Below are 16,358 nucleotides of genomic sequence, written 5' to 3' on the forward strand. Positions count from 1 at the left end.
TGCTTCATATGAGACCGCTTCAACACTGGCTTCATGGCCGAGTCCCGAGGTGGGCGTGGCAGAGCGGTCAGTACCGGGTCCCAGTGACTCCTTACCACCGCCAAACTTTCAGCCCATGGTCCGACGCTTCGTTTCTCCGGGCCGGGGTGCCCTTAGAACAAGTGTCCAGGCATGCTGTGCTCTTCACGGATGCCTCCTCCACGGGCTGGGGGGCCACGTACAACGGGCATGCAGTTTCAGGTCTGTGGACGGGACCTCAATTGCATTGGCATATCAATTGCCTCGAGTTGTTAGCGGTACACTTGGCACTGCGCCGCCTCAAGGGGCCGCTACGTGGCAAGCATGTACTGGTTCGTATGGACAGCACTGCGGCCGTTGCGTACATCAACCGTCAGGGTGGTCTACACTCCCGTTGCATGTTCCAACTCGCCCGCCACCTCCTCCTTTGGAGTCAGAAGCATCTGAGGTCGCTTCATGCCATTCACATCCGAGGTGTGCTGAACCAGACAGCCGACGAGCTCTCTCGCCAGTCGACACCTCCGGGGGAGTGGCGACTCCATCCCCAGGCGGTCCAGCTGATATGGGACCTCTTCGGAGCCGCACAGGTAGACCTGTTTGCCTCTCCGGACTCGACCCATTGCCAGTGGTACTATTCCCTGACCGGGGGCACCCTCGGCACGGATGCACTGGCGCACAGCTGGCCACGGGACCTGCACAAATATGCGTTTCCCCCAGTGAGCCTTCTTGCACAGACCCTGTGCTAGGTCAGGGAGAACGAGGAGCAGGTCTTGTTAGTTGCGCCCTACTGGCCCAACCGGACCTGGTTCCCAGAACTAACTCTCCTCGCGACAGCCCCTCCTTGGCCGATTCCCCTGAGGAAGGACCTTCTTTCTCAGGGACGGGGCACTCTATGGCACCCGTGTCCAGACCTCTGGAAACTCCATGTCTGGTCCCTGGACGGGACGCGGAGATTCTAGGTTGTCTACCACAGGCAGTGGTGGACACCATCTCTTCTGCTAGAGCCCCCTCTACGAGGCGCCTCTACGCTTTGAAGTGGAACCTGTTCGTTGAATGGTGCTCTTCCCACCGGGAAGACCCCCGAAGGTGTTCGGTTAGTGTCGTGCTTTCTTTCCTGCAAGATGGGCTGGAGCGAAGGCTGTCTCCCTCCACCCTCAAAGTGTACGTCGCAGCAATAGCGGCGTATCACGACGCAGTTGAAGGTAAGTTCTTAGGAAAGCACGACCTAATCGTCAGGTTCCTCCTCGTCCAAACTCGTTACCCTCTTGGGACTTGGCTCTAGTGCTCAGAGCACTTCAGAGCCCTCCCTTTGAGCCTTTGCAGTCTGTGGAGCTTAAAATCCTGTCAATGAAGACAGTGCTTCTGACGGCATTGGCCTCCATTAAGAGGGTAGGGGACCTGTATGCACTTTCGGTCAACGAATCGTGCCTAGAATTCGGGCCGGCCAACTCTCACGTTGTCCTGAGACCCCGGCCTGGAAACGTGCCCAAGGTTCCTACCACTCCCTTCCGGGACCAGGTAGTGAACCTGCAAGCGCTGCCTTCGGAGGAGGCAGACCCAGCCCAGGCTTTGTTATGTCCCGTCCGCGCTCTTCGCGCTTACGTCGACCGGACTCAAAGCTTTCGGACCTCAGAGCAACTCTTCGTCTGTTACGGAGGCCAGCAGAAGGGAAAGGCTGTCTCCAAGCAGAGGTTAGCCCACTGGATAGTGGATGCTATCGTCTTGGCTTACCAGTCCCAAGACGTGCCTTGCCCGTTCGGGTTGCGAGCACACTCAACAAGGAGTGTTGCTTCTTCCTGGGCGCTGGCTCAAGGCGCCTCGCTGACAGATATATGTAGAGCTGCGGGCTGGGCGACACCTAACACGTTCGCTAGATTCTATAGGCTCCGTGTAGAGCCGGTATCTTCCCGCATCCTCGCCCCCAGTGGCCAGTAGCGCTAAGTGCCCGTTCTAAGTGTCGGCTTGCAACGCCACTCCCGCCCTCTGGGCCGGATACGTGCGTCTATTTTTCTCCAGTTGTGTTCCCCGGAAACGGCTAAAGCTGTCGAGCTCCTCCGTCACCCCTGCGGTGCCAGACGTTGCGGCCGTCTGACGCCAGGCCTGCACCCGTATGCTTGTGAAACGTGTGTGTAGGCTGGGTTCCATATGTAGCGGTCCCTTCACGGCTACCCCATATGTGTATTCTTCCACGGTACCAGCTACCCTACTCGGCTAGCCCCGTGTCTTTCCCTTGACAGAGCTCGCTCTGTCGTCTCTGGGCGTGTTCTTTCCCCCCTGGAACCAGGCTGGAACCACCCCAGAGACTGCCATATGTTGCACTACCCTGCCAGGTTAGTCCTTATGTGTATTCTGCCACCAATCCTTCCACTGAAGGACGTGGCTCCGCAGCGTACCATCTCCCGAGACGGGCACACTTTCCCAGCGTTATCCAATAGTCACACTGGGTGGGTCTTGCAGAAACAGCAGTGACTGACCTCCCTGCTTGGAGCCCTGACTTCCGTACCATCTAAGACGGTCCAGTGCGCTCAAGCAGGACGCTAGAAGGGCCAGCGCCCTGGCGTTTTGGTAGGGATCCCAATTAGTCGGTCAGTTCTGACGTACGTCGAACATGACCGACTGAAAGGGAACGTCTCGGTTACGTATGTAACCCTCGTTCCCTGAAGGAGGGAACGGAGACGTACGTCCCGTCGCCAGGTGCTGTGCTTCCGCTAGGGGGCCGAGTCACTAGTTCGGCTCCTCAGCAGAAAAAAGCAATGATCAAGCATTCCACTTCCTTATTTATACCCGCGCTGCGGGGCGGTGCGTGGAATGCGTGGATCGCATGCCAATCTCCATTGGCTCTTTTTTTATACACTCGAAGTAGATTGGTCTCTGAGATCAGATCCCAATTCGTCGGTCAGTTCCGACGTACGTCTCCGTTCCCTCCTTCAGGGAACGAGGGTTACATACGTAACCGAGAAGTTTCCATTAGTTGGGCTCTTAACTCTTATTATACGTTTTAGTTTTTTTGGCTGCTGTGACTAAAGAGAAATGACATCAGGTGATGATGGTTTTATAATCATCGTGAAATCGACTGATGTCATTTGAATCTAACAATTGTGTTGTGCAATGAATACTTCTACATTACAAACCGGCATGAGATCCAGCAGTATTATAACAATAAGTTATTTTATTAAAGTTGATCTGCGATGACGCACACAGACATCAACAAACAGCACATGAATCTCAACAATGGTGACAACAGGTCTGAAGAGTTATCAGAATCATATCTCATCTGAACTTTGATGATATTTCCACCTCATTTATAGTAAAGAGCGAGTCGGGTTAATATTTTATTGTCCACATACTTATTTCCCTCATTAAAATCAATGGTAGTTCTTGTACTTGGATGCAAAGTTCACTAAATGACAATAATGTCATCATTTTGGCTGATATAGATAATCAATCTTTATATCTGAAGGCAGATAACGGATATATTGGCCGATAAATCAATCCTTATTTCGATATACTTTTTAGTGCCTGATTACAAAAACCAAAAGGTTCACCATTAAAAGCCATATCCCAAACTTCAACATAAATCAAACATATAGGAACATCCACAAAGGAAAGAGTAAGGTCAAAAAAACAAAAACAAAAAAAAAGGTCCTGAAAGATGATAGGTCACCAAAAAGATACAGACATTTATCAACACATGCCTGCGGCGCATTCTCCATATCAAATGGCCCGATCAGAAACCAGGAACTCGGGCAGCACATAAGCCAAAAACCAGCAGAAGATCATCCAGCGTCGCTGGAGATGGTTAAGACACACTCTTCGTAAACTAGCTATCAACATCACTAGGCAAGCCCTTGCATGGAACCCCCAAGGGAAAAGAAAGAGAGGCTGACCTCAAAACAGCTGGCACCGAGACCTGGACGCCGAGTACAGGCTGCACTTGGGGACAGTGGGAGAGACTCTCAAAGTATATCCGTTATCTGCTTTCAAATATAAAGATTGATTATCTGTATCAGCCAAAATTATGACATTATTGTCATTTAGTGAACTTTGCATCCAAGTACAGGAACTACCATTGATTTTAATGAGGGAAATAAGTATGTGGACAATAAAATATTAACCCGACTCGCTCTTTACTGTAAATGAGGTGGAAAAATAATCAAAGTTCAGATGAGATTTGATCCTGATAACTTTTCAGACCTGTTGTCACCATTGTTGAGATTCATGTGCTGTTTGTTGATGTCTGTGTGCGTCAACGCAGATTAACTTTAATAAAACAACTTATTGTTATAATACTGCAGGATCTCATGCTGCCGTAACACAGGGTTTGTAATGTAAATGTATTCATTGCACAACACAATTGTTAGATTCAAATGACATCAGTGGATTTCACGATGATTATAAAACCATCACCTGATGTAATTTCTCTTTAGCTTCCTTTGCTACTGCAAATGTGTTTTACAAACACACCGTCACAGCAGCCAAAAAAAGTCAAACCTATAATAAGAGTCAAGAGCCCAACTATTGGAAGCATTAGCCGCGTTTCCATTACCCTTCAAATTGCGCAAATTGAAATTGCGAATTGAAAATACGCCCAATGAAAACGAGTCAATTTCGCAAAAACTCCCATATATCGCAAAAAAGTTTTTACGCTCGCATGAGGTGGTTTTTCAGGCAATTCGAAAAAGGAAATTTTCGCAAAACTGCAATGGAAACAGTTTTTTCGCATTTACAGGTCACCTGGTACGGTCACGCATTGCTCTCACATAGGGCCTACATATATATAATTTTTCCACTCAAGTATGTACGAGATCTTATGTCGTTAAAACGACATATATTTTCTCCTAATAAGGAAAGTGGCGTAACTTTATAATGACGGACCCCGGTGCAACCACAAATATCATAACTATCTATAGGCCTACTGTAATTATGACATATATTCAAGAAATGTATTCAAACAGAAAGACGCTATAGTTTCAGCCTTGCTCAAAGACTAGGTCTATCCATTCCCGACGATCTTGGTTTGCTTCTTATTTATTAAATATAGCCTACAGCCTAATAGTTTATTAAACATTGATCAACATTAAAATACAATTTATACAAAACGAAATTAATTTTAAAGAAAGACTTTCTAGAAAACAATTCAATTGTGCTCAAAATCCATGTCTCCAGACATATGCACATCTGATTATGTGCTTTACTCATGCTGCTCACTTTTCATAATCAACATAGAAATTAAAAGATTATAATATTTAGACATAGCCTAACTATATGAAACTAAATAGGCTACGTTTTCTTTAACCCTCTTTCCGACGAAGTCGTCGTCTTTTGATGAATTTTTTCCTTAGGCTATTCCAGCGGAAACTTAAAATACTCCGACATTTTTAGCCATACAGATAAGTGCAAGACATAATTATAAACTATAAACTGTCTACTTTTATTTACCCCTTATGACTCACTAACTTATTACTCCCTTTTATTACTCACGATAACAGCAAAGGCCGTGGACTCAGGGAACAGATTATTTTGCACTCCACTCCAAACGCTGTCTTCATTTCAAAAATATATTTTGTTTATTAAACGCAAAGTTTTTCATTTCAAAAGCATTTCTAAATTCAGTTTATATTTCCAAAAAACGAAATTCCGAGCCAAAATAACGAAGTGGTAAAAAAAACGTTGAGTTACCACCATGCAAATTCAAACTTTTCGCTCGTCTCTGTATGTGGCAATGCGTCACAATAACCTGGCGTATGAAAAAGTCGATCATTCTTTACAGATGATGGTATGTTTGGACAGAAGACGAGTTCTTTATTAAACTCATAAAAAAACAATAGAATATAAAATGCCACAATTTATCATAACACCTCATATGTGCCGCACAAATATAAGGTGCTTTCCTTGCCATCAGTGGTATAACACGCATGTCTCTTTCCATTAATAATAATGGCGTGCGGTGGCTGGGATATACATAAACCTAACAACATACGTAGCATGATTTTTGGAATGATTTATCACAAGAGGAAAACAATTTTTTAGTCGCATAACATCAGTAAATGGAAACGCTGTCATTTCGCAATATTTTTTTGTCGACTTTTAGAAAATATCACAAAAGTTTTGCGCAAATCTGTAATGGAAACGCGGCTATTGTTACACTCTTAAACACTGTTAACACTGTTAAACACGTTACAGTTAAACCCATCGTGCTGGAAGGGGAAATGCCAGAGGAGGTGGACAACTACAAATACTGACCGACGCCGATGTGAAAGCAAGGATTGGCAAGGCCAGGACAGCTTTTCTCCAAATAAGAATATCTGGAGCTCAAGAGACTTGTCCATCAAAACAAAGATAAGGGTGTTTAACACACAAGTTAAGTCAGTTCTGCTCTATGGCGGTGAAACATGGACCCACTGCAACAACCACCAAAAAGATACAGACATTTATCAACACATGTCTGCGGCGCATTCTCCAGATCAAATGGCCCGATTAGAAACCAGGAACTCGGGCAGCACATAAGCCAAAAACCAGCAGAAGATCATCCAACGTCGCTGGAGATGGTTAGGACACACTCTTCGTAAACTAGCTTCCAACATCACTAGGCAAGCCCTTACATGGAACCCCCAAGGGAAAAGAAAGAGAGGCTGACCTCAAAACAGCTGGCACCGAGACCTGGACGCCGAGTACAGGCCGCACTTGGGGACAGTGGGAGAGACTGGCCCAGGACCGGGATGCCTGGAGAACCCTTGTTGATGGCCCATGCCCCAGTATGAAAGAAAAGAAAAGGAATGGAAAACAAACCAACGATTTAGTTGCACAATGTTTAATTCTTGAAGTAATAATAGTTATAAAGTATCACAAATTATAAAGAAGTAATAAAGTTATAAAGTAATGAGTATTTACAATATGTACAATGAGCAAATCAACAAACAATCTGGTGGAGAGGAAAGAAGCCAAAAAACAGATGCTTAAATCAAAAACTGAATAAAACCAAATTCTACTAACTAGGTTAAACCATCTTTAACTAGAAACAAAAGTCTTTAGTGTACAAGACGCCATAACTAACCTATACTAACTAACCAAAAAAAACTTACATAATTAGCACCACCTCCTGCCTAGTGTGTCTAATATACAGTAGATGAAACTACGTACATGTAGGTCACAACCTGCTTACCTGACTCAAAACCTTTTCAGCCAGTGTGAGGGGATATTTTGACCATAACAAACTATATAAGAAGTCATTTTTAATTCTATCAAGCTTATATAAGATGTTTTTGTTAAATATAAGGGGAATTCTAGTTTTCTGTAGTAAACACATTTTTGTTTGACAACCTTTAATACTGTTCTCTATAAAAATTGTGTTTGTTGTTTGTAGCTTCTCAGAAACCTTGTGTGTCACTCAAGGTGTCACAGTTTCAATAACATTAACTAAGGAATTGTTTAGACCGAACCCAGAGTATCCCCCCCCCCCCCCCCCGTGATAGAGATAATCTAGAACTATACTGTATTTATTATGGGTTGTGTTGACGTCTAATAAGAGTTTATTACAACCAAAGTGAGGAGATGGGGTGGTGGAGGTATGCTAAAATAAAAACGGTCAACCAAAGAAGGTAATTATTCTGTATAGATAGGAGTTATTGACCAAGAAGCCCTCACCCACTGAAATGAGAGTATTAAAGAACGAGTGTGAGGCTTCCATCTGAGTCTTTTCTGACTGTACAACCATGCATATCTGAATTGACCTTCTTGGCAAGAATAAAAGCTTATAAAGACACTTTGCTTGTGTTTTTCAATTCCAGCCATTTATTAAAGTTTACTCTTTCCACGACACCAGTCTACACAGTGTTCACTTGTGACTGAGGACAAGATTCACAAAAAGAAATTTTCAATTAGAACTGATACGGCGAACCAGTAAACCCCAAACATTGATTAGTGTCTCAGACTGGTCTCCTCACAGGGAGTGCCCTCTCCCAACCCAGAGACTGGACAGGATACACACGGACACACACACACACACACACATATGCAACAACATATGAAGACTTCAGATGCAAAACAATTATTTTTTTTCTTTAAAATTAGCATTTTGATCCGGCTCCTATGTACGGAAGCGTATTTTATTCACTTGAGGAAAAAAAATCTACTCTGTTTTGCTGAATTAACGAGTTAATTATCTCAGAATTACGAGAATAATCTTCATGAAAAAAATTATTTTGCTCTTTTTTTCTGAATTAACGAGATCCCTCAAAATCCTGCGAGAAGCTCTCATCTGCACGAAGTAACGTCAGGCCACAGTTGCTGATGCTAATCAGCCTGACCCTCCAACAACAGTGCCAGGCCTACATGGGTTCAGTGCAGTTAAGATAGCTAAGTTATTATAGTTACATGTTAATGCCAAATGATTTCTGCTAACTGTTCGCTTGACGACATGTAAAACAGGGTTAGAGCTGCACCATCAACTGCAGTTGGTAGGCTAACTTATGTAATGTTAAGATAATATTTGTACCGTTAGTCAGCAAAAGGAACCTTAACTTTTAAGGTCGAGGGGATAATTATCATCTATCCATCAATCCTTACATCCATCCTTGCATTCATCCACCCATCCATCCTTACATTCATTCACTACATGTGATTTTTAGGAGGAATATTACGTTAACCACCTTGCTTTCAGTTTGTTGGCTAGGATATGTAAACCACACTATTTGCTGTAACTTTAGTGCTTAATTTGTAAATCAAGATGTCCTCGAACACAGAGAGGCTGCTGTCAGGAGGAGGGAAAAAGTCACGTCAGAAATCCCCAGTGCATCGCGACATTACGTAACAGTAAACAAACATTCAGAACTTTGCCAGTTTCAGAGCCAGCAGGGATACACTATTTCGATTAAGTTTTGTACGGACGTTTAGTGTTCAGCATGCTACACCAATAATAATGTTGAATATATTCTGATATTGCTTCGGTTTCTTTAGTTGTGCCCTCTCCTTTGGTTTGTCGCCATGCATATGTGTCCTGTAATTGTTTTATTTGTTGATATTTTTCTAAACTGTGTAGGCTACTTGATGCATTTAATAATTTGGAAACAAAGCTAGCTTTTTGAAGCTTTCCAAAGAAAGTAATATATTTTTCAGAAACTAGATTCCGGTTGTGCAGTGAATCACAGATAAATGAGTAGATATAGCCTGTGTCTCAACACTATTGACCCTGTTCTTGAGTCTAGCCTTCTCTATGATTTGAGTAATGTTACTGTTAAAGGTGAGCACATTCAAATGCTTAAGACAGTTTGAATTCCAAGTGATAAGAAAGGCCTATAGTTGCCTACCTATACAGTTGATACATGAAACATCCATTTTTATCAACGTTATCACACTCTTGGCCTTTATTAATGTTCTCAATAAAAAATGCAGAAATACATTTTTGAGATATTTAAAGCAATTACACTTTTGAGGGTACGGTCCTAAATATGTTGATATTTGTGGTGCAACACATATTTACATAAATGCCGTTAGTAAGTCTGAGCGCGATCTCTTGTCCAGTGCTTTGCCAGACGCCCTTCATGGTGATGATGACGATGAGCTTCTTGATCTTATGGATCGCATGGGAGTAAGAACAGTACCAACACAAGAGAACTTGAAAGCTGTCTTCTCCAAGTGGCCCACAAGCAAATAATCCAGCAACCAAAATATGCACTGGATAACATTGCAGCAGTCGCAGGACCAACTCTCAGGGAGTTCTTCCCCAGTGTGCTGGATATGCAGAAGATGTATGAGGATCTTAAACCATCAACCCGAAAGGTATTAAAGTTGATCAAGGCCTCTCCAGCAACTCCAGCAGAGAACCAAAGTTACATCAGGGGATTGGATGAGATAGGCCTCCGGAAGATGTTGAGATTCGTGACAGGGTCTGATGTCATCTGCGTTAAAGACATTCAAGTCATATTCACCCCTTTGGAAGGGTTATCAAGGCGGCCTATTGCACATACTTGTGGCCCAACTTTAGAGCTGCCATCAACTTACAACAGCTATCCTGACCTCCGAGCTGAAATGGAGGATATACTGTCTAGCAACTTCTATGCAATGGACATTGCATAGAAGTGTCTCACTCACTCACATGTGTACACACTCTTCCCTCTTGCCCAGTTATAGCCTTATCAGTACCATCTGTTTAACTTTAGATAGTGTGTGAATGTGAGACAGAAGTAATTATCTTATGTGGTGCATTATGAGCGCAGGGTGATATATTTTTTATTTTATGTTTTTCAGTTTCAGTTTTATCTAGAATGTCATTACCAAACTTACTGTGGAAACATGTTTACTGGCTGATGAACATTTTGTTGATGGACTCCGAATATATCCAGCCCATAGAAACATTTACACATGATAACAAGATACAATAATCAGTTTGATTTATTGATAATGATACAGGACCATTCAAATGCCTTTTAGGTTGCCCTGTTTGCAGTGGGCCCAAAGTGTGTCAAATCACATTTGGTCATGCTGAATAGTTCCACCATGAGGACAAATTTTCCATTTTGACAATGGCAACATGTTTTGCAACATTTCATATGCAGTTGCTGTTATTAACAGACTTAAACTGTAGAGTCTGTAGAAACATATTGAGTGGCTGAACATTTTGTTAATATACTTTAAGGTCCACTTAACCAAAAAACAATTATAAGCCTTTTACACAATGCATTTTATAAATGCATGTGGATACATTTTCATTTTTAAGTGATTTAGATACATGTACCAATATTTTAAATGTACTTTTATTTAAGCCATCATTTCTGTTAGCAGTTTAGGAGCATACTTTTTGGGACAATTTAAAAGAAATGTTCTTGTAAAGTTGCATTTTCATTGAGAAATTATAATTAACTTGGACCCTGAGGTAATGTCAGCTCATGTTAAATATTAATATTGGCAGTGTTTGGAAATCTGTTTTAACATACAGCACTGTACATCAGAAGGTGTTCTGCTTTTTACAAATAAAAAGCACAGGTTTCTCTCTTGGTGATGTTTTATTAACAAATTTCGGGAGAAGCACGTTCAGATAATTAAACCTAATTAAACACAAGTGGAGCACATCAAGCTAATCGATTTAATCAGTGGTAAGAGGTGTATATATACAGAATAATTACCTTCTTTGGTTGACCGTTTTTATTTTAGCATACCTCCACCACCCCATCTCCTCACTTTGGTTGTAATAAACTCTTATTAGACGTCAACACAACCCATAATAAATACAGTATAGTTCTAGATTATCTCTATCACGGGGGGGGGGGGGGGGGATACTCTGGGTTCGGGTCAAAATTCCGAGCCCGGAGCCCTCCCCCGGACAGCACGCCAAATATGCATAATCTTTACTCTATTTAATTTGATGTAAGTGTGAACTCGTGAATTTTGTACAGATGTTTTCAAACAAATCGGGTCTTTACTGCAGATAACACACATAGATCTTGTCTCGCGCAGTAGAATTGCTGAGTTTTGACAACTGCACTGCAGTTCCTGCATTCACCAGTACTCTTTAGACAACATATTTCAACAGTCATCTCTACATTACCAAATTTACCAAATAGGCCTATTTCCTACATATACAGTAAATCACACTGGGGAGAAAAATTGTTGCACTGCACTGGTTTAGCATGCATTTATATGATGCCAAATAATTGTGTAAAAAAAAGTGCTTTATGTGCAGCCCAGAGACACATGATAACAATATTTACATTTACATTTACATTTATGAATTAAGCAGACGCTTTTATCCAAAGCGACTTACAACTTGGGGGTACAATAAGCGATTGGTCGTGAAGAGTCGAGTGAGCGCAACAAGTTCCCGAAATACTTAGTCCGTGTACATTTCTCAGTGTAGCACAGGCTAGAGTAGGGAGGGAAAGAGGAGGAGAAAGAGGAAAGGAAGTTTTTTTTTATTTATTTTTTTAAGAGGTTAAGTGCTCATGGAAGAGATGAGTTTTTAGTTGACTTTTGAATGTTGTCAACGAATCAGTGTTTCGGATGGCGGTGGGCAGATCGTTCCACCAGCTGGGAACGTTGAATGAAAATGTTCTGGAAAGGGATTTTTTGCCTCTCTGTGATGGTACCACAAGCCTTCGCTCCTTAGCTGAACGAAGGCTTCTGGTGGGGGTGTGGAGTCATAGAATCGAGTCAAAGTATGCAGGAGCTGAGCACGTCGTGGCTCTGTAGGCAAGCGTCAGCGCCTTAAACTTGATGTGAGCAGCGAGTGGTAGCCAGTGCAGAGAGATGAAGAGAGGTGTGACGTGGGTCCTTTTGGGCTCGTTGAAGACAAGACGTGCCGCTGCATTCTGGATCATTCGAAGTGATTGGATCGCACAAGAGGGGAGTCCAGCCAGAAGCGCATTGCAGTAGTCAAGTCTAGAAATAACCAGGGCCTGGACAAGAAGCTGTGTTGCGTGCTCTGTTAGGAATGGTCTGATCTTCCTGATGTTGTAGAGCGCAAACCTGCACGAGCGAGCTGTCTTAGCAATGTGTTCTCTGAAGGACAACTGGTCATCAAATGTAACTCCAAGATTTCTGACTGACTTTGAAGGGGAAATCAGGGATATACCTAACTGGATGGTGAAGTCATGTTGCATAGTGGGACTGGCGGGGAAGATGAGGAACTCAGTCTTTGCCAGGTTGAGCTGTAGGTGATTTTTACTCATCCATGCAGAGATGTCAGCCAGACAGCTGGAGATTCTTGCAGCTACTGTGGGGTCGTCTGGCTGAAATGAAAGGTAGAGCTGAGTGTCATCAGCATAGCAGTGATATGAGAAGCCATGTGCCTGTAGGATGGGACCCAATTAAGTAGTGTAAATGGAGAAGAGAATGAGCCCTGAGGAACCCCTGTGGTCAGTTGATGTGCTTGGGATTCCTCTCCTCTCCAGGCAACCTTGAAGGACCTACCTGTGAGGTAAGACTCAAACCAATGAAGCGGAGTCCCTGTGATGCCCAGTGATGAGAGGGTGGACAGAAGAATCTGATGATTGACCGTGTCGAAGGCAGCAGATAGATCAAGGAGGATGAGGACTGATGATTTGGGCTCAGCTTTAGCTATCCGCAGGGCTTCAGTGACCGACAGTAGTGCAGTCTCTGTGGAGTGGCCCCTTTTGAAACCGGATTGGTTAACATCCAGCTGATTATTCTGTGAGAGGAAGGATGACACTTGGTTGAAAACAACTCGTTCAAGAGTTTTTGCTATGAATGGTAGTAGAGAGACAGGTCTGTAGTTATCTTTGAGTGATGAGTTTAATGTGGGTTTCTTAACCTGTTAGCCTTCACCCCCGCTTTTGAAAAAATCCTAAGAAATGGCATAATCAGACTAAAACCGTTACAGTTAATGATTCCTTTGCACTAAAATCATAAGTATGGCGTCATTTGAAAGCAGACACTTGGCAGTTTACTGTAAATTCAAAATTATAATTATTTTCACAATCAAAAATAGCTATAATAAGCTTCAAAATTTTGTAAAGTTATTAGACATATATTTGTATGAAATATCTTTATGAAAATAAAGTTGGCATTTTAGCACTCTAGAAGTGCACTACAGCTGAAGCTACATGTCGGACCATGTTATATTTCAAATCTGATGTTTATTGCCATCTCTTCTGAGCTACCATTCAGTTTATTGTCTCTATTGTTTTGAGGTGCAAACTGCCCATTCAGTTTAAGTCTCCCCAGAACACTTTCACACCTCTCTGGCCAGGTTATGGCTCTTATAATCTTAATTATTTTGTCTTCATTGTAATCACTGACGACTCTCTATTCAAACTGTTCTATTCAAACCTCATTTATGATCAAACTTCTCACTTCACCTTCTAAAGTGCCTCAAATGCCGTTGTTGACAATAGAAACATTTCAGTTGGTTTTTAATTTCAGTCTATTCAAAATTATTAATAAAAATAATGTATTTGCCATCGAGTCAGTCGTTCCCTGCCGGTTCGCCGCTTCAGGGCGCTGCACTCGCGGTGCAGAGTACATCAGAGGCCAGCCTCGAGAGGCTGTTACTCTTAGTAGATTTTGTGTCAGAGTGGGAGAATCTGCCTCACATATCTCGTTGGGTCCTGCGATGTGTAAGATTGGGGTACGCTATCCAGTTCAGATGCCGTCCCCCCAGCTTCAACGGGGTCCTCTCCACTGTGGTGGACCCCCGAGCAGGCTCTGGTGATGACTCAGGAAGTACAGACTCTGCTGCAAAAGGGGGCTATAGAGAGGGTCCCCCCCCCCCAGACAGGGAGTCAGGCTTTTACAGCCGGTACTTCATGGTGCCAAAGAAGGATGGAGGGCTGCACCCCATCTTGGATATTCGCGTCCTGAACAGAGCAGTGGCAAAACTCAAGTTCAGGATGCTTACACTCAAACAGATCGTGTCTCAGATCAGGTCCGAGGACTGGTTTGTCACGATAGATCTCAAAGATGCATATTTTCATATCTCCATCCTTCCGCAGCACAGGAAGTTCCTGAGGTTTGCTTTCAGGGGAGAAGCGTACCAATATCGGGTGCTTCCTTACGGTCTAGCTCTTTCACCCCGTACGTTCACGACGTGTGTGGATGCTGCTCTGGTCCCCTTACGCATGCAGGGGATCCGCATTCTCAATTACATCGACGACTGGCTGATACAGCGCGTCTCGCGGTTCAGCATCGAGATGTTGTTCTCGCACATATGAGGAGGTTGGGGCTGAGGCTCAACTCCAAGAAGAGTTTTCTTTCTCCTGTGCAAAAGATCACTCGGTGTGAGTTGGGATTTGGTCTCTATGCAGGCCCGTCTGTCAGAGCCTCACGTAGGGTCGATCCTCTCAGCTGTGAAAGGGGTGAAGCTAGACCAGCCTTCTGTAAAACAGTTTCAGAGACTGTTAGGTCTGATGGCAGCCGCGTTCAACATGATTCCTTCGGGCCTGCTGTTCATGAGATCGCTACAGTGGTGGCTCGTCCCTGGGGGCACCGTGTCAGCGTGCGTCTCTGACCACGGATGCCTCCCTGATGGGCTGGGGGGCGACCATGAGTGGTCGCTCAGCCCAGGGTCTGTGGCAGGAACACCAGCGTTCGTGGCACATAAATTGCCTGGAAATGTTGGCGGTGTTTCAGGCCCTGAAACACTTCCTGCCACATCTCAGGGGCCATCATGTCCTTGTACACACAGACAGCACATTGGTGGTCTCCTATATCAACCATCAGGGAGATTTGGGGTCCCGTCGCTTACACAAGTTGGCGCGCCTTATCCTCCTCTGGGCCCAGGGAAAATTGCTGTCAGTCAGGGCAATGTACATTCCAGGGCAGTTGAATGTGAAAGCAGACATCCTGTCGAGGCAGGGGCCGAGGCCCGGGGAGTGGAGGCTTCACACCGAGGTGGTGGAGCTCCTTTGGGAGAAGTTCGGCAGGGCTCAAGTGGACCTGTTCGCCACTCACGAGAATTCGCATTGTCGTCTGTGGTTCTCCCTGTCGCCCCCAGCTCCTCTCGGACTGGACGCGATGGTACAGGAGTGGCCGAGGCTGCCCCTGTATGCTTTTCCCCCGATTGCTCTGCTTCCGGGAGTTCTAGAGAGAGTGCGTCGGGACGGGGCCCTTCTTCTGCTAGTAGCCCCTTTCTGGCCGGGCCGGGTATGGTTCTCGGACCTAGTGTCTCTCCTCGACGGCTCTCCCCTGGAGATTCCAATCAGGAGGGACCTTCTCTCTCAGGCGGGCGGAGTCTTCGTACACCCTCGCCCGGAGTTGTGGAAACTGTGGGCTTGGCCTCTTAGGGGGCCCAGCTCATAAGTTCCGGTCTCTCAACCGAGGTTGTTGAGACCATTCTACACTCCAGAGCTCCCTCTACGAGGAAACTTTACTTCCTAAAGTGGAGACTCTTCACCTTATGGTGTCGAGATCGCCTGCGGGATCCAGTTAACTGCCCTGCGAGCGTGGGGCTGGAGTCCCTGCAGGAGAGATTCTCTGCTGGGTTAGCACCCTCCACACTGAAAGTGTACGTGGCTGCCATAGCAGCTTACCACACTCCTTTGAGTGGAGTTTCTTTAGGGCGACACCCGCTAGTAACCCGTTTCCTCCGTGGAACCTTGAGACTGAGACCTGTGACACGCACCAGGGTGCCGGCCTGGGACTTATCCATCGTCCTTCAAGGCCTTTCCGAGGCTCCCTTCGAGCCGCTCGAGGATGTCCCTGAGAAGTTTCTCACTTTGAAAACCATATTTCTCCTTGCTATATTTTCCCTTAAAAGAATAGGGGACTTGCAAGCCCTCTCTGTTGCACCCTCGTGCTTGGAGTTTTTCCCCGGGCATGGCTAAGGCCTTTCTCTCTCCGAGGCCCGGGTATATTCCTAAGGTCCTCACTAACCCAGTGAGACCTATTGT

The sequence above is a fragment of the Gobio gobio genome (genome assembly GCF_949357685.1).
Source record: "Gobio gobio genome assembly, chromosome: 1".
NCBI lineage: Eukaryota > Metazoa > Chordata > Actinopteri > Cypriniformes > Gobionidae > Gobio > Gobio gobio.